This window comes from Helianthus annuus, chromosome 14 (genome assembly GCF_002127325.2).
Source record: "Helianthus annuus cultivar XRQ/B chromosome 14, HanXRQr2.0-SUNRISE, whole genome shotgun sequence".
In the NCBI taxonomy this organism is placed as follows: domain Eukaryota; kingdom Viridiplantae; phylum Streptophyta; class Magnoliopsida; order Asterales; family Asteraceae; genus Helianthus; species Helianthus annuus.
Genome location: NC_035446.2, coordinates 110509737 through 110526531, shown reverse-complemented (window position 1 = coordinate 110526531; position 16795 = coordinate 110509737).

Sequence of the window (16795 nt, the reverse complement as noted above, 5' to 3'; positions counted from 1 at the left end):
TTTGACATATGATGATATCAACTACGTCACGTAATCCCCCACCGGGCCCACCGGTGACACGTGGAAATTAGGGGTGTGACAGGTTGGTATCAGAGCCAACACTGAGTGAATTAAACATTAGCCTTTTGTGTTTAATCTCAGTGCACAAATTGCACATTCTTCGAGTTCCAAGTCTAGACATTGAACATAGGACAAACTCTGCTTTGTTTTATTTTGAGTCTTTTATTATATTGTTGTTATTGTCTGATTATTTTATGCAGGTCATCATGCCACCCAGATTTCTTCGCGGTAGAGGCAAAGGACCCGTGTCAGGACATGATCACGAGGCCGGGCCGTCGCATCGACGTACTCCTTCCATCACCATGAGCACCAGCCCGCAAGAGCCATGGAGGCTCTATGTCGAACCCGGAAGGCGATCAGTATCCCTTAGCTCCTCTCCTTCGTACCAACATTCATTTGGGCCCCATTCAGAAAACGAGCCCAACAACCAGCCGCCAGCTTTCATACCTTTACAGAGATCCAACTCTCATCATTCTTTTGGCGACCCAACACCTGTTTTCCAAAGCCGATTTAACCCGGCTAACCTTCTGCCAGAACCCGTGGGTTTTAACCCACTTGGACCGGAAGACCACTTTTCAGGGGAAAACGACATGGATGAGGATACTGACCCCGTGGAGCCTGCATCAGGAACGCCGAATCATCCCATTGAGATCTCAGATGGGTCATCATTCCATGGATCGCCATACCGCGGACCGGACAGTTTTATGGAGAAATTCAATCAGTATGATTGGTATTTCACCCCGTCTGAGCACTCGCATCACGAGCAGCAACAGGATCCTTCGGTGTGTCATCAATTTGTGGCAGTCACGCCGCCGCCACCACCGCCAGTAGAGCAGCAGCCGCCTCCGGAGCCACCGAGGCGAAGAAGGTCGAACGCACGGATGTCCGTGCGAGGTGGAGTTCGGATTAGTACTCCCCAGCCATCAAGTGGCAGCCATTATCCGCCACTTCAGGAGGAAGAGGACCCATATAATGGTGGTCCGTCAAGCCCTATACCAGATGTTAACTCAGTACCTGTGGTACCACCTTTGGGTTTCGATAACCCGATTCCTGCGTATGCTGGGTCAGCGGCATACAACCCATTCGAGCAGCCAGCGCACACCCACTACAACTACAACTACGGTTATGCGGAGGTAGATCCATACCAAGTAGCTCGGGATTACAATGCCCTTCATCCTGAAGGACCATATGGAGGGCCATGGACTACTGGTTACCCGACTTATGGGTATCAGCATCAGCCACCTCCTCCACAGGTGTATCAGCCGCCACAGCCACAGATTCAGCAGGAAGTCCTTGAGAGGCTAAACCAAGTTGAACAAGAAGTTCGTGAAGACCGCAGAGAGCGGCAAGGTTTCTTCAAAGGGCTGTCAGACTTGCTTAAGGGGAAGTCGAAGAGGAGGGGTCATTGAAAACCCTGATTATTTTATTTATGTTGTCATTCAGTCCCTGCATGGACTTGTTATTCCAGTATTCAGCTCCTGCGTGAGCATGTGGTTTGTATTCCGCTCCTGCGTGAGCAAGTTTGGTTAGTTAACCCCTGCGTGGGTTTGTTCTTGTTTCCCGCCCCTGCGTGGGCATTTTTATTTATTTTTAGTAGAAGTCCCGTTTGGGCAATTATTGTACTATTTTAAAAAAATTGGTGAGATGTTTTAATTAAGTTTTTCATTTTATTGCATGCATAAATTATGAAAATAAATGAAATATTTAAAAGGATCTGCCACTATAATTAATTGGTAAAATCTAAAGTGAACCAAGACCTAGCTTTATAAAATAAGGCCAAGATGGTAGTTTCATAATTAGGTTAAGATCCATAATTAACATCTCAATTTAGGACTATTCTGCGTTAATTACTAAAAGAATCTTAGAGGTAAAACCTAGCCTTTGTGTTATTCAAACCTGGCCAAGATGGTATAACCCACATAATAGATTCCAATTATTAACATCTAGTATGTTAATGCTCTTGGCAAACTGTGAATCAGTAAAGTCACACAGGCCATGTATATTTGGGTTAATTTTAAATTCCCTTAAAATTATTTAACCACTTCTTTGAAAGTGAAGTGCCAGTGGGCAATAATTAAATGTCCCCCGTGACTAAGGACAGTGGTAGCTTATGACTCCCTGTTAATTAATGGTAGAGAACTATGATTCGACCTAAAACACCTAGATACTGTAAAATCTTGGTTATTAAATATCCTAATTGTCCTTGTGACTAGGCCTTATGTGCTAATAATAAGAGTATTATAGGATAATAACAACATCCTAATGTTTTAATAAATTAACCTAAAATGGCAATCTAAAACCTTGGTTAATAAAACATAAAATACTATAAAGAGCCTTTAAGTGAAAATCTTGTCTATTAATTATATGTAGCGTTGAAGCTACATGACCAGATCAGAGGAAGCCAATAGCCATCCGGTTGAGAACCGTGATGATGCAAAGTTCCTAGTGACTAGTGCCGAGTTGAAAGCGATTGTGAATGAAGCGGTTGAGAAAGCCTTAGCGCGACAGTACAGTGAGTACAGTGAAACCCACAGTAGAACTCTGTCTGCACCACATGCGAAACCAAAGAATCATTCTGAGATTCGCAACAAGCCGCCACCTACTCCTCCCAAACCTAAGAAAGATGAGGATCGTCATTCCTCAAATGAAAACAGTGTTCACCCCAAGAAGCTTGTGGTTGATGAAGCCCCACGTGCTAAGGGTTGCACGTATAAGTATTTTGTGTCATGTAAACCTCGAGAGTTTACAGGGGAGAAAGGGGCAGTTGACTGTATGACATGGCTTGATGAGATTGAGACAGTGGTAGACATCAGTGGATGTGCTGAGAGGGATATGGTTAAGTTTGCATCCCAGTCTTTCAAAGGTGAGGCTCTAGCCTGGTGGGGAGCATTGATTCAGGCTTCTGGAAAAGCTACCCTGTACAGTATGTCTTGGGAGCAGTTTGTTGCTCTTATCAAGGAAAACTACTGCCCTCAGCATGAGGTTGAACGCATTGAATCCGATTTCCTATCCTTGGTTATGAAGAACCTTGATTGCCAAGCATACCTCACCAGTTTCAACACCCTATCCAGATTGGTTCCTTATCTGGTAACTCCTGAACCAAAAAGGATCGCGCGTTTTATTGGGGGTTTGGCCCCAGAGATCAAGGCCAGTGTGAAGGCCTCGCGACCTGTTACATTCCGATCTGTCACCGACTTATCTCTGTCTCTCACTCAGGATGCAGCGAGACAGAGAGCTTTGAGAAATGTAGAGTCTGACAAGAGGAAACGTGAAGATGATAATTCACATAGATCGAGCAAGAAACATAGGGGAAACCATGACGGTAAGAAGGGCTCTGAGGCCAGAAGGAACGAGCATCGGTCGGGCGATAAGCCCAAGTGCAAGACTTGTCAAAAGCACCATTTTGGGAGGTGCAGGTTTGAACAGAAATCCCAGTCTAAGATGTGTGGGATATGCAAGTCTTCTGAACACCGGACTCTTGAATGCAAGAAGTTAAAAGATGCAACTTGTTCAGTTGCAATGAGAAAGGGCACATCAAGACCAACTGCCCAAAGAATGCCAAGAAGGCGGAAGAAGGAAAGAAGACCAATGCCAGGGTCTTTCAAATGAATGTTCAAGAGGCCATCCAGAACGATAACGTCATAACTGGTACGTTTCTCATTAATGACGTTTTCGCAAGAGTATTGTTTGATTCTGGGGCAGATAAGTCTTTTGTGGATATTAAATTCTGTGAGCTGTTAGGATTGCCTGTTAAAGCCCTTAGTGCTAAGTATGAGGTAGAGTTAGCAGATGGTACCTTAGAAACAGTCTCGACTGTGTTAGATGGATGTACTATATCCATTAGGAACCACTCTTTTCCTCTATCCCTATTACCCTTCAAATTAGCCGGTTTCGATGTAGTATTGGGTATGGATTGGTTATCGCATAACCAAGCCCAGATCGTATGCAGTAGAAGGCAAGTAATAATCAAGACTCCATCTGGTGAGTCTCTCACCATTCAGGGAGATACGCGTCATGGGTTGCCTAAGCAGATGCCTATGCTTAAAGCATCCCGATGTTTGAAGAATGGTTGTGTCATCTATATGGCACAAGTAACCATTGATGAGCAAAAGCCCAAGATTGAAGATATCCCCGTTATATCCGAATACCCCGAAGTGTTTCCAGAAGAACTGCCTGGGTTGCCACCAGACAGGCAAGTGGAATTCAAAATCGATATCGTTCCTGGAGCTGCACCTATTGCTAGAGCGCCTTATAGGCTAGCGCCAACGGAAATGAAGGAATTGAGAACGCAGCTAGACGATTTGCTAGCCAAGGGTTTCATTAGACCTAGTTCGTCTCCTTGGGGAGCGCCGATTTTATTTGTCAAGAAGAAAGATGGTTCGATGCGTTTATGTATCGATTACCGAGAGCTCAACAAAGTTACCATTAAGAATAGGTATCCTCTACCCAGGATTGACGATCTATTCGATCAACTTCAAGGGGCAAGCTACTTCTCCAAGATCGACCTGAGATCGGGATATCATCAGTTGAAGGTTAAAGAAGAAGACGTGCACAAGACTGCGTTTAGGACTCGTTATGGCCACTACGAGTTCCTAGTGATGCCTTTCGGGCTCACAAACGCACCTGCCGCATTCATGGATCTCATGAATCGCGTTTGCAAACCTTACTTGGATAAATTCGTCATCGTCTTCATTGACAACATTCTTATTTATTCCAAGAGTAAAGCTGATCACGAGAAGCACCTCCGCAGTATTCTAAAGCTGCTTCATCAAGAAAAGCTGTATGCAAAGTTTTCCAAATGTGAGTTTTGGTTGAGAGAAGTCCAATTTTTTGGACATGTGGTCAGTGAGCGTGGTATTCAAGTGGATCCCGCTAAAGTTGAAGCTGTCATGAATTGGCAGGAGCCAAAGACGCCTACGGAAATCCGCAGTTTCCTAGGTTTAGCTGGATACTACAGGAGATTCATCGAAAATTTCTCAAGAATTGCAGCACCCCTAACTTTGCTGACTCGCAAGAATAGCAAGTTCAATTGGGGACCTAAGCAGCAAGAGTCATTCGATACTTTGAAGCAGAAATTAAGTAACGCTCCCGTGTTGACGTTACCTGATGGGATTGATGAATTTGTAGTATATTGTGATGCATCACACACCGGGATGGGTTGTGTGTTGATGCAGAAAGGCAAGGTTATTGCCTACGCTTCGCGACAATTGAAAGTGCACGAGAAGAATTACACCACTCATGATTTGGAATTGGGTGCCGTTGTATTTGCACTAAAATTGTGGAGGCACTATTTGTATGGCACTAAATGTGTGATCTATTCTGATCACAAAAGCCTTCAGCACCTGTTCAACCAGAAAGAATTAAACATGAGGCAGCGACGTTGGATGGAAACTCTAAATGACTATGATTGTGAAATAAGATACCATCCCGGCAAGGCCAATGTAGTCGCAGATGCCCTAAGCAGGAAAGAAAGGATAAAGCCAATCAGAATCAATGCCAAAAGCATTGAGGTCAGGAATAGTCTGCATGAAAGGTTGTTAGCTGCACAGAAGGAAGCAATGCTAGAAGCTAACTACCCTAATGAGAAGCTAGGAGTGACTAAAGAACAGTTATCCTATGGCAAAGACGGAATCCTGAGGTTGAATGGAAGAATATGGGTTCCTATTTTTGGAGGTCTTCGTGACGTCATCCTAAAGGAAGCCCACAGTTCCAAATATTCCATTCATCCTGGAGCGGACAAGATGTATCAGGATGTAAAGGCAAATTACTGGTGGAAAGGCTTGAAAAAGTCTACAGCCACCCATGTGGCTAAATGTCTGACGTGCGCTCAAGTTAAAGCTGAGCATCAGAAACCGTCAGGTTTGCTGCAACAGCCTGAGATTCCCACCTGGAAATGGGAAATGGTAACAATGGATTTCATTACCAAGTTGCCGAAAACACCAAAGGGAAATGACACTATTTGGGTGATAGTTGATCGACTGACTAAGTCAGCTCATTTCCTACCCATTAGAGAAACTTTCAGTTCTGACATGCTAGCCCAACTGTATATGGATAAGATAGTATCCCTGCATGGCGTACCAGTATCCATCATCTCTGATAGGGATACCAGATATACATCACACTTCTGGAAAAGTTTCCAAAGGTCTCTGGGTACGCAACTGAATTTTAGTACAGCCTATCATCCTCAGACGGATGGACAAAGTGAGCGTACTATTCAAACCCTGGAGGACATGCTTCGTGCATGTGTGATAGACCTAGGAGGAAGTTGGGATAGACACCTGCCTCTGATCGAGTTCTCATACAATAATAGCTACCACACCAGCATTAAGGCTGCGCCTTTTGAGGCACTATACGGTAGGAAGTGCAGAACACCCATTTGTTGGGCAGAGGTAGGAGACGTTCAAGTATCAGGACCCGAATTAGTCCTGGAGACGACTGACAAGGTTACCCAAATCACTGAGCACCTAAAAGCTGCCCGTGATAGGCAAAGAAGCTATGCCGATGGTAAGCGAAAGTCCTTCAAGTTTGAGGTTGGCGATAAGGTTTTGCTCAAGGTATCACCTTGGAAAGGGGTAATGAGATTTGGCAAGAAAGGTAAGTTAAGCCCAAGATACATTGGACCATTCGAGATTATCGAATGTGTAGGATCAGTGGCTTATAAGTTGAACTTACCAGAAGAGCTTAGTGGTATTCATAACGTGTTCCACATCTGCAATCTGAAGAAGTGTCTGGCTGATGAATCGCTAGTAATACCACATACAGATGTGCATATTGATGAAAGCTTGAAGTTTATAGAAAAACCTGTGTCGATTGAGGACCGACAGGTAAAGAAGCTTCGAAGGAAGCACGTACCCATTGTCAAGGTTAGATGGGAGGGCCGCAGAGGTCCTGATTATACGTGGGAGTTAGAATCCACGATGAAGGAGAAATACCCTCAATTGTTTCAGTAAATCTCGAGGTCGAGATTTCTTTTAAGGGGGTGAGGATGTAACACCTCGAAAATTCCTGTCCAATTGAATAAAGACACGTGTCCTCCGTGACAGACATGTCAAAAAAAACGGATTTAATAAAGAGATATGTGGTAGGATTTCTAATAAAAAGGGGCGTCATGTTATTTAAAATACCTCTGAACGACCCAAGGGCGACACGTTATTAAATCACCTCTGAGCGACCCAAATTTTATAAATCCCAAGATCCTTAAATCAATTGATGATCATCTCATTCGATAACCGGTTGCTCTTGAATAAATAAAGTTTTATCTTTATTAAGGGCCATGGAATTATAGGTTGTTACTACTCCTAAATTTAATAAAATTCTTATGAATAAGAATTGTTATAAGCTTGGCCAATTTCTATAAAATTCCAAGACTCATTTCTTTGAATCTCCGTAAAAATACAAGTCCTTTATTGAGTTGATATGAATGGGAACATGTAAGAAGAAGTAGGACATGCAATGGCTGGCCTTGAAGGTCCCACATCTGAAAAGAAATACATGTTTCGAGTTTTGTGGTTGCATGGTCAAGACTTAAAAGTTTGCAAACTTTTGTCTTCTGGCCATCGCTTACGGACCGCAAGGCCCTTGGCTTACGGTCCGTAAGCAGGGTACCTGGGAATGTTCCGCATGGATCGGTTACGGACCGCAAAGCCCTAGGCTTACGGTCCGTAAGGTGGGCACCTGAACCATGTTTCAGTAAAGTCGGTTACGGACCGCAAACCATGTAGCATACGGTCCGCAAGAGGTCCTTACGGACCGTAAAGCCTCAAGCTTACGGTCCGTAAGACCGTCGCTGGCAGTGAGTTTTGGACAGCTGCCTGTCCAATGCATTTAACCGACTTAAAACGTAACATTTCGATTCTATGGGCTTTCTAGGCAGTATATAGACCCATAGGGACATCTGGGATGATCTTGTAACTATCCTAGAGTTGCTTGGCAAGATCCTAAGGCATCTAGTTCACTATATAAAGAGTTCAAGTGTGTTCTTTGAGACTTGCTCATTTGGAACCTTGGCTAAAGTATTTCTGGAACTCCTCTGGTCACCAACTCTTTTCTTAGGCTCTCTAATCCATCTTAGGACTCTTGTAAGTGTCCTTAACCATCTTTAATCCGTTCTAGCTTAGTTAATTAAGTAAAAGTCAAACCGTCGTAATTAAGGTTTGACTTCGTGATTAAGAAAAATGTGCTTTATCTAATCACGAATGAAAGATACCTTTAGTAAGGTAATTAAGTGGGTAACAAACCCTTAAAAGGGTATTTCCAGATTCCCACTCTAAGCATGTCAATTGTCGAGTCAAAGCTAATTATAAAAAGTCAACAGAATGCTTAATTTCAAATTAACGCATAATTAGCAATGTAGGTTGTATGTAACCTGTTTGAACATTAATATAACTTGGTAATAAGTATAAGAACATGTTTCAACATGTTCAACTCGACAATTTTCTGTTTAGACCCGGTTCGGAACCGAAAGTCGCATAGTTTGACTTTCGCTTTGACTTTCAGTTCTGACCCGTTTTAGTCAAGATTAAAATACCTTAGAGATTCTTTTGAACCTATTAACATGTTAGTATATCCTCCTGTGATTATACAATGTGGTTCATTAGATATCTTGTTCATATGCATGTTTCCGTTAAATGCCCATATGTTGACCATTATGCCCGAATGTCCAAAAATTATAATTTTTGAAAAGGTAAAAGGGTAGACACCTTAGTTACTGAAATATAAAGTTGTCCCCAAAATTTGACATCAGTTTGAGGTCTAGATTAAGAGTTATGCTCGTTAGCGTAATTAGAAGCTTTCTTAATAAATAATTAGCGTATTTAACGCATAGCCTATCTAAACCCGAATTTATACCAAAACTTTATACCCACTGTTATATAATAATATTTTGGGAATTTTAAAGATTTTTATCTATTTTTAGGCTGAGCATAACTAGAGGTTCTAAGCTTATTTCGATTTATGCCGGTTTTACCCTTTACGGTCATAAAATGAGTTTTGCATAACCTTTTGACCCCAAACCTTTTCCTACTGATTTGTTATATTAAATATGATATTTTGAGCCTTCTGGAAATATAAAAATATCAGCTTTCCTTTTAAAACCCGGAAATGGCTCCAAATCGCCTTTTTAGGCATTTTTACGACATAGTATATGTCAGAACGAGTTTATATATAAAAGGTCTAATACCTACTGATATATTTTATAAAAATATATATTATAACAGTAGACTAAAGTTGGAAACTCAGATTTTCCGTTTTTACCCTTTTAGCCTATGTAAAATTACCAAAATGCCCTTATGAGGCGTAAATGGCGTTTAAAAACATTTGGGGCGTATTTGGACATACCTTACTGATATTACAATATATTTGGTGCATATAATCTCAGGAAAACTTGCATATGACTTATATGGTTACTCGTTACGCACTTTCGCGTTCGGATCGGCTTATGTGACTAGTTCGCGCATATTAGCCGAAACGGGTCAAACCATATCATCTAAGTCTCAAAATTCAGAATGTGTTTAGTTTACCCATATTATACAAGTACCCAAGCTTGTAGGGTCTAAATCACATTCCTTCCCGGTTTTCGCATTCCTCGCGATTAAACCATATTTATTCTTCTAACTAACCGGTCTAAGCTTAGGCTATGTTAAAAGACCCGTTAGGATTCTAATAGGTTATTATAACCTTCGTTCCAGAATAGGAGCCCAGTAAAAGACACGTGCATTTTTGAATTTGTGGTTATACTTGCTCAGGTAAATACTTTTAACTTATTTTCCCTTATACGGGCTTGGGGGTACGGTATATAAAATACCGCTTGGTCGGGCGATTGACCCCATCTCATTAGTAGTTGGGTATTATCAATGGGACCCGTTTAAAAACTTGGTGTTGTTTGTTTTTATGCCTTTGGGAGCTTAATGACCATGTCCCGGATATCCTTGGCATCATTTTTTGGCCACGACCTTGACACCCGGGTGTAGGCGTACACCCGGTATTATGTCCATTATTTTTAAGGTATTAACGTTGGCTTCCCGCCGCGGACTTATACCATGTGGTGTGTCATTTAACCTTAAACCCGATACGACTCGGGCGACTGAACGGTTAACAAACATGTAAATCTTTTACAAGTTTAACTCTGATTAATTATTCCCAAGTTATAAAATGTTTTGTGCCTTGTGCATTTAAAATCAATTTATAAATATTTTCAAAATGAGTCAGTTAAATTGTATTTACCAGTGCAAACTGACGTATTTTCCCCAAAAAGATTAAGTGCAGGTGCTATACGCAATAGGCTGGTTTCTCCTTAGCATCGTAGAGTCTCGCAAGCTTTTGGGATGCATATATCTGTTGAACAATTTCTTTCTTTTTCTTCGATCCGCCTGTGGATCTATTTTGACTGGTTGTGATACTTGATATTACAATTAATAGTTGAAATAAATCTATTTTCATTTGCTTCCGTTGTACATTATAATTTGTGTTGTTTGACATATGATGATATCAACTACGTCACGTAATCCCCCACCGGGCCCACCGGTGACACGTGGAAATTAGGGGTGTGACAACAGTCCATCGATTACCAGCAGCTAGTATTTCATAAGTGCCGTTTAGATTTTGTTTTTGAAAAAACTTTTTAATAAAAGCATCTGGAATTACCTGTATTAAATGAAAATAAAATAAATAACTTCCCGCGAATGTTGATTCATTATAGTAAACATAACTAATAATATAATGTAACATAAATATATACTAAATAACATGTATACAGTTAGATTAATAATGTGCAAAAGGAAATAAAGATACATACAGTCAAGCCCAATTGTGTGTATCGCTGATATGTGAAATACGATTGACCGCATACACCGTCAATAAAAAACTTCAGTTCAAAAACATCATGTAGGATCGACTTGAAAACCAAGAGTGAATCCTTTGGCAATTGAAGGCCTTTAACAACTGTTGCCCAACCATCAGCCAAAGCCGGTCTAGACTCTAATGTTTTCATAGTTACGGTCCAAGACTTACCAGATTCATGAACTATCTTGAGATGAATACGTGGCCATGGATGACCCCAATGTTTATAAACATAACTGAGAGGTAACTCCTGAACACAAAGATATTACTATTAAGTATATATAATGAAGTTAAATAAATATTATATGAATTTGGGTAATAAACATCATATTATTCAGTAAAATGTAAATAATCATACCAGCTTTAAAGAGTTTGGATCTTCTAGGATCTTGACAAACGAAACATTCATGAATTCACCTGAATTTTGAAGATATATATATATTTTTTGTTACATCTTAACATATCAACTTGAATTCATGAAAAAACAAAATGTATAAGGTTAAGAAAAATACAATTTCTTTCTTATTACATTCAATCCGATAACTAATTTGTAAGAATCAGAAATTTATTGTTCCTAATAAAGGTTCTATGAGATTCTAATTAATGACTAAAAATCAAATAATCAATGTCATTATGTCTAAATTACGGTTGGTATGTAAACAAAATTTGAACAAAAGATAACTACAATCACTTAATTTCGGACAAATAAAGAGTGAATCTTACAAAGACAAAACTATAAACGGTTTAGATTTTCGTTATTGACCATTATAATAACTAATAATATCCTTAAACAAATATCGAATAAACCATTACAATCAATCTTATAAGTACCTATAATGATTTTGAAATCTAATGTTCTAATAACTGTATCTATGAAATTATAAGTGAATGTATATAATGAAGAAATCATAACAAATCACAACTACGAACAATAAATTCCAAACAATTAAAGATTCAACCCTAAAAAAACAACACTAAAACCGGTTTAGATCTAAAATATCTAAAATTATATATCATCAATCAACGATTCAAACGATTAAGTAACAAAATAAAAGAAAAATCTCAATGAAGTGGAATGTTATTACCTTTAGATGAGGAATCCATCTAAGAAAACTCCGACGGCAAGCTTAAGATCGGTGAAAATGGATATTATCGGAGCCCTAGTTTCCGTCGCCGATGAAGTGACTGGTAGTGAGAATTTGAGACATGCTATAATGGTATAGGTTGCTATGTAATGATGATGGACTATATTTCAAAGAACCGTCATTTAATATTTTACATAAACAACCCACAAACTTTTAAAAATTACGATAATATAATGGATTTCAATTTAACTTACAACAACATGTTTTTATCTTTGTATGTTACAATTATGTATATAAATATTAACGGTTTTATTGGTTAAAAAATCATTAACTAACAAATGAATTAGTAAAAATAAAATCTAATTACCATTCTAAAGTTAGATATTTAGGTTTACTTAAATAAATATGGTTGTTAATTACAAATAAAATTCCGCCAAAAATATGAACTTGACTTAGATAGATGTATAATAAATTTGAATTATACTTAAAAACATTAGCATATTCAAATTTGTGATTCCAAATATCGACTTGCCTTTTTTAAATACAAATCGTATTTTTTTTTATAATGCAAAACCTAACGTATTATATAAAGGATATACTTTGCATATTCACTTATATGTATTGAAGTTTATAAACAATGGTTTATATTCCTTTCGATATTATACTCTTTGAAATCTTGATTAGGCTGAATGTAAGATACATTTGTCAAAACAAATGTGTGTGCAAACAGTGGAATGAAGGGCTAACATCATGGCCGTTTGAATGGTTACACGTCAACTATGCTAACGAATGTCTGGTATTATATTATAGTTGTTTTTTTATAATTTTCAAAATTTAAATAAAATGTATGAAAATTGTTGGTTTTTTAATTGAAATTTATTTGCTAATTATGCACATAGGAAAGTTTTTTGGGAGGATTGCCTATCGTTATATAAAGAACATTATAAAGATTTTTTTACTTCTGAATCGAAACACAACAAAATAGAAGAATATGAGGCAATTGAAGAAGATAAAACGATTGGGGAAAAAAAGAATTAGTATTTTGGAACATTATTGTTCTGGCTTGTTTGTTCGTTATAATAAGTGTTTCCTATGTTTGAATAATATTAACAGTTTTAATTTTTAATGGATTAAAAAGAAAATTGTGGTATGCAAGTCAATGGGTTTTGATTGATAATAATAAATACAAATAATACAAAATATATATAATAACAATAAATAAGATTGCAAAACAAAAAAAAAAATAAACATTGTGCTTGAATAAATGAAACAAATATTACGATTGATAAATTATTCATTAATCCTTAAAAATGGTCAATAATAGAAAAATTCAAAACATATAAAGACAATGTACACCCATGCAGGTTCTCAAACGTCAAAAGGATCTGGAAACATGCCTTGTTCCAATAGTTCATCCTAAAACATATATGATAAAAAAATTTAACAATAAATATGAACAATGTTAACGAAATATTAATATTGTAATCATTGAAATTATATAACAAATTTATTATCTTACCACTCTATTACTAACGCGATTGGTGTGTCTCTGTAAAAACTCAAAACTTGAAAGATCTTCATACCATTTTTTGCATACGCTTCTAAACCGACATATTGATTTCATAGGAAGCCTAACAAAAATTTCCATCATGACAACATCAAATGGAATTTGTTCCATTATATGGAATACCTAGAAAAATAAAAACGTATAATAAAACATATATTACATTAGTTTGTATCTTCCACATGAAAATATATTTTGTATTAATTAAAAATTTTGCATAATACCTGGTTGAAGAAACAAATGAATAGCTTAAAACTGCATATATAATACATATGTATGTTGTAATTTATATTCATATAGAATGATTTTATAAATAGAAAGTTATATTATTAAGGTAAATTTAAATCAACTTTAGTAAACCTGATTGGGTTTATATTATTGTAATCGAATACTTTTGTAAATGTAACCAATAATTAAAAATTAATACATATAATAATAATATCTCTAACTATACTTTCAGTGTATATTTAAATAATTAAAATGTCTTATTTTTAAAATGGCTAATTGTAACTTTATATTACACAATCAGAAAATAATTGTAACTAATACTATGTGTTTGTGCAATCTACATATAAATTATATCTTTTAATTTAAGAAACTTTCCATAAATTTAAAAATAATAATACATAGAATTGTATATCTCTTTATAATTTAACAAAATATCGTAATTAGTAGTTACTATATTAAGATAGTGAATTACTTGAAAATAGAATTATAAATGGAATGATATATAACATTATTTTTTATCAACATATTTTAAGTAATATGAAAATGTAACAATTATAATAAAACAAAAGAATATTCGAAAGGTAAGTTGTGCTAATTAATGAATTCGGACAATTAATTTAAAAACCAATTAAATTAACAATTTTATAAACTATATATAATAAAAGTTTCTTAGTTATTAACTACTATAAATAACAATTATTATAATTACACACTTTTTTTTAAATCATGTTAAAAGTTTAAATGATTAAAATAAAATTGTGTTTACAATGCTTTTTGATGAAATTAATAACGTAAATAAACAGCCAACAAATGTCAAAACCATACCGGATGTAAAATATATATATATATATATATATATATATATATATATATATAAATTTAATATCTAACATATGAAAGGGAGATAACTTGAAGTATATGTCATAAACTGTAACAGCTTTCATATCTAGTGACTACTCTTGACGAAGGGTACAACCAGATCAACACTCAACACCTGCTCGTTTTCATCAAAAGAATAGTGAACCCTGTCACGGACATTAATTCTAGCAGCTTTCATAAACTTCTTCCAACTGGTAAATGCGTATCGCCAACCTCCGTCGGATTTTCTTTCACGTCTGGTACCGTTGGTAATTTGCTGTGGCGGATCCAAATGCATAAGCCTAACGGTGATATCTTTTAAACCTTCATCAAGTCTAGCCATCCGTGAAACAGGATCAGGAATCCTCTGTATTGTCGTAAAAATAAAATTATTAATACATATGAACCTAAACCAACAATGTTTATTAAGTAACAACAAACAGTAAGACCTGTATTTTAGCAGTTTAACAAAATAATATTAGAACTTACAAAATAACGATCACCAGCCATACGAATAAAACGACGAACACCCCCATGTATTTGTTCTTCGACTTCATTTTCAGCATCGATAGGTACAACATCAGCCTTAAAATTAAATATATAAAATGTATTACATTAACATATATAAAACATGCAATTAAGTAATAAAATGTAACTTACTTCGTCGACATCCACATCAGGAAACTTCATTTCAACACCGTTTTTTCCAAATATTTTTAAATAGAAAAAATTACCAAACCCTTTCGTAAATAACAAAAGACAGTCATCCTTCAACTGTAACTGACTAACAATTACATCAAAACCAACTGTAAACCTGACTTTACCGTCAGACGTTTCAATGGCAACGCCATAAGTTTTGTTGTCTACTATTACCGTAGATATTACATCATTTGAAGAATAATCATAAACTTTTGGCAAGATACATTCAGGAATAACCTGTGGGAATGATAAAAAAAGGAAAAAATATTTGTATTTAATAATAGTGACGTAATAGATCAATATACATCAAAAAATAAAGAAATACTTTATCTTACGTAAAAATGAGATGATGGAGGGAGCATATACGTCCAGAAAGAGCCACGACTAACCCCATCAACGAAATATATTAATTTAAAGGTAGTAGATTCTAAAGGATTAAATACTACCAAACAGCCTCTGGTTAGTCGTAGATGTTCTACAACTTTGGACCAACCGTGAAAAAAGAATAACTTTCCTTTAGCAGCGCTTAAAGAAACATTAAATAATCGGCCATCTTCAGTGTGTATCATGACATTTGTAGGGACTTGGTCTACACCCCATAGTTTGCACGCAGCGTCGTCCGGAATAGACTAAAAAAACAAACAGATACAAAATTAATTATTAGTATAATAAGAATATATAAACAGTACAATAATATTAAAGTGTATTTAATAATGATAAAAAACAAAATAATAAATATAAATTATAAAGTAAGTTATCAAAATACCAAAATAACTTCGTCAGCTACATTCATTAGCCTACAGAACCAGTATCCTCTGAAACTGATTTTAAAATTACAACATTAATAAAGAGTAATAAGTAAAGGTTAGTGTGAGAAGAATAAAAAAATTTGAAAAAATAAACAAAGATACTACAAATTAGATGTTACATAAAGTAACAAAATTAAAAATAAATACCTTGATGACCCTTCAGCCATAAGAAATACCTACAACAGGACGTTACATAAACAAACCGCAACTAATGAGTCATTAAAAAAGATATTACTACAACATAAATAATATGTGAACAACATCTTATAATATAAAATAGATATGTAATAGTTTCTTCATGATACGTCATGTTTATAACATAATTCATAAAAAAAAGGAAACATATGATATAACATTATAATACATCGAAAAAAAAATCATCAAACAAATTTATTTACACTAACAGTTAACAAATTTTAACACTCTTTAAAATATACAATAATATTCTACGGTTATGAAATACAGATACAATTTGATAAAAATTTAATAACAATACGAATGAATTAAAAATTATATAACAGCAACTGTAAAAAAACTTAATAAATATATTTATACCAAACGGATTAAGATTTTCATAAAAACTACAGTCAATAAATAAACATTACAAAAAAAAATAAAAATAAAAAAATAATATATGAATGGTTATCGGATTTAGG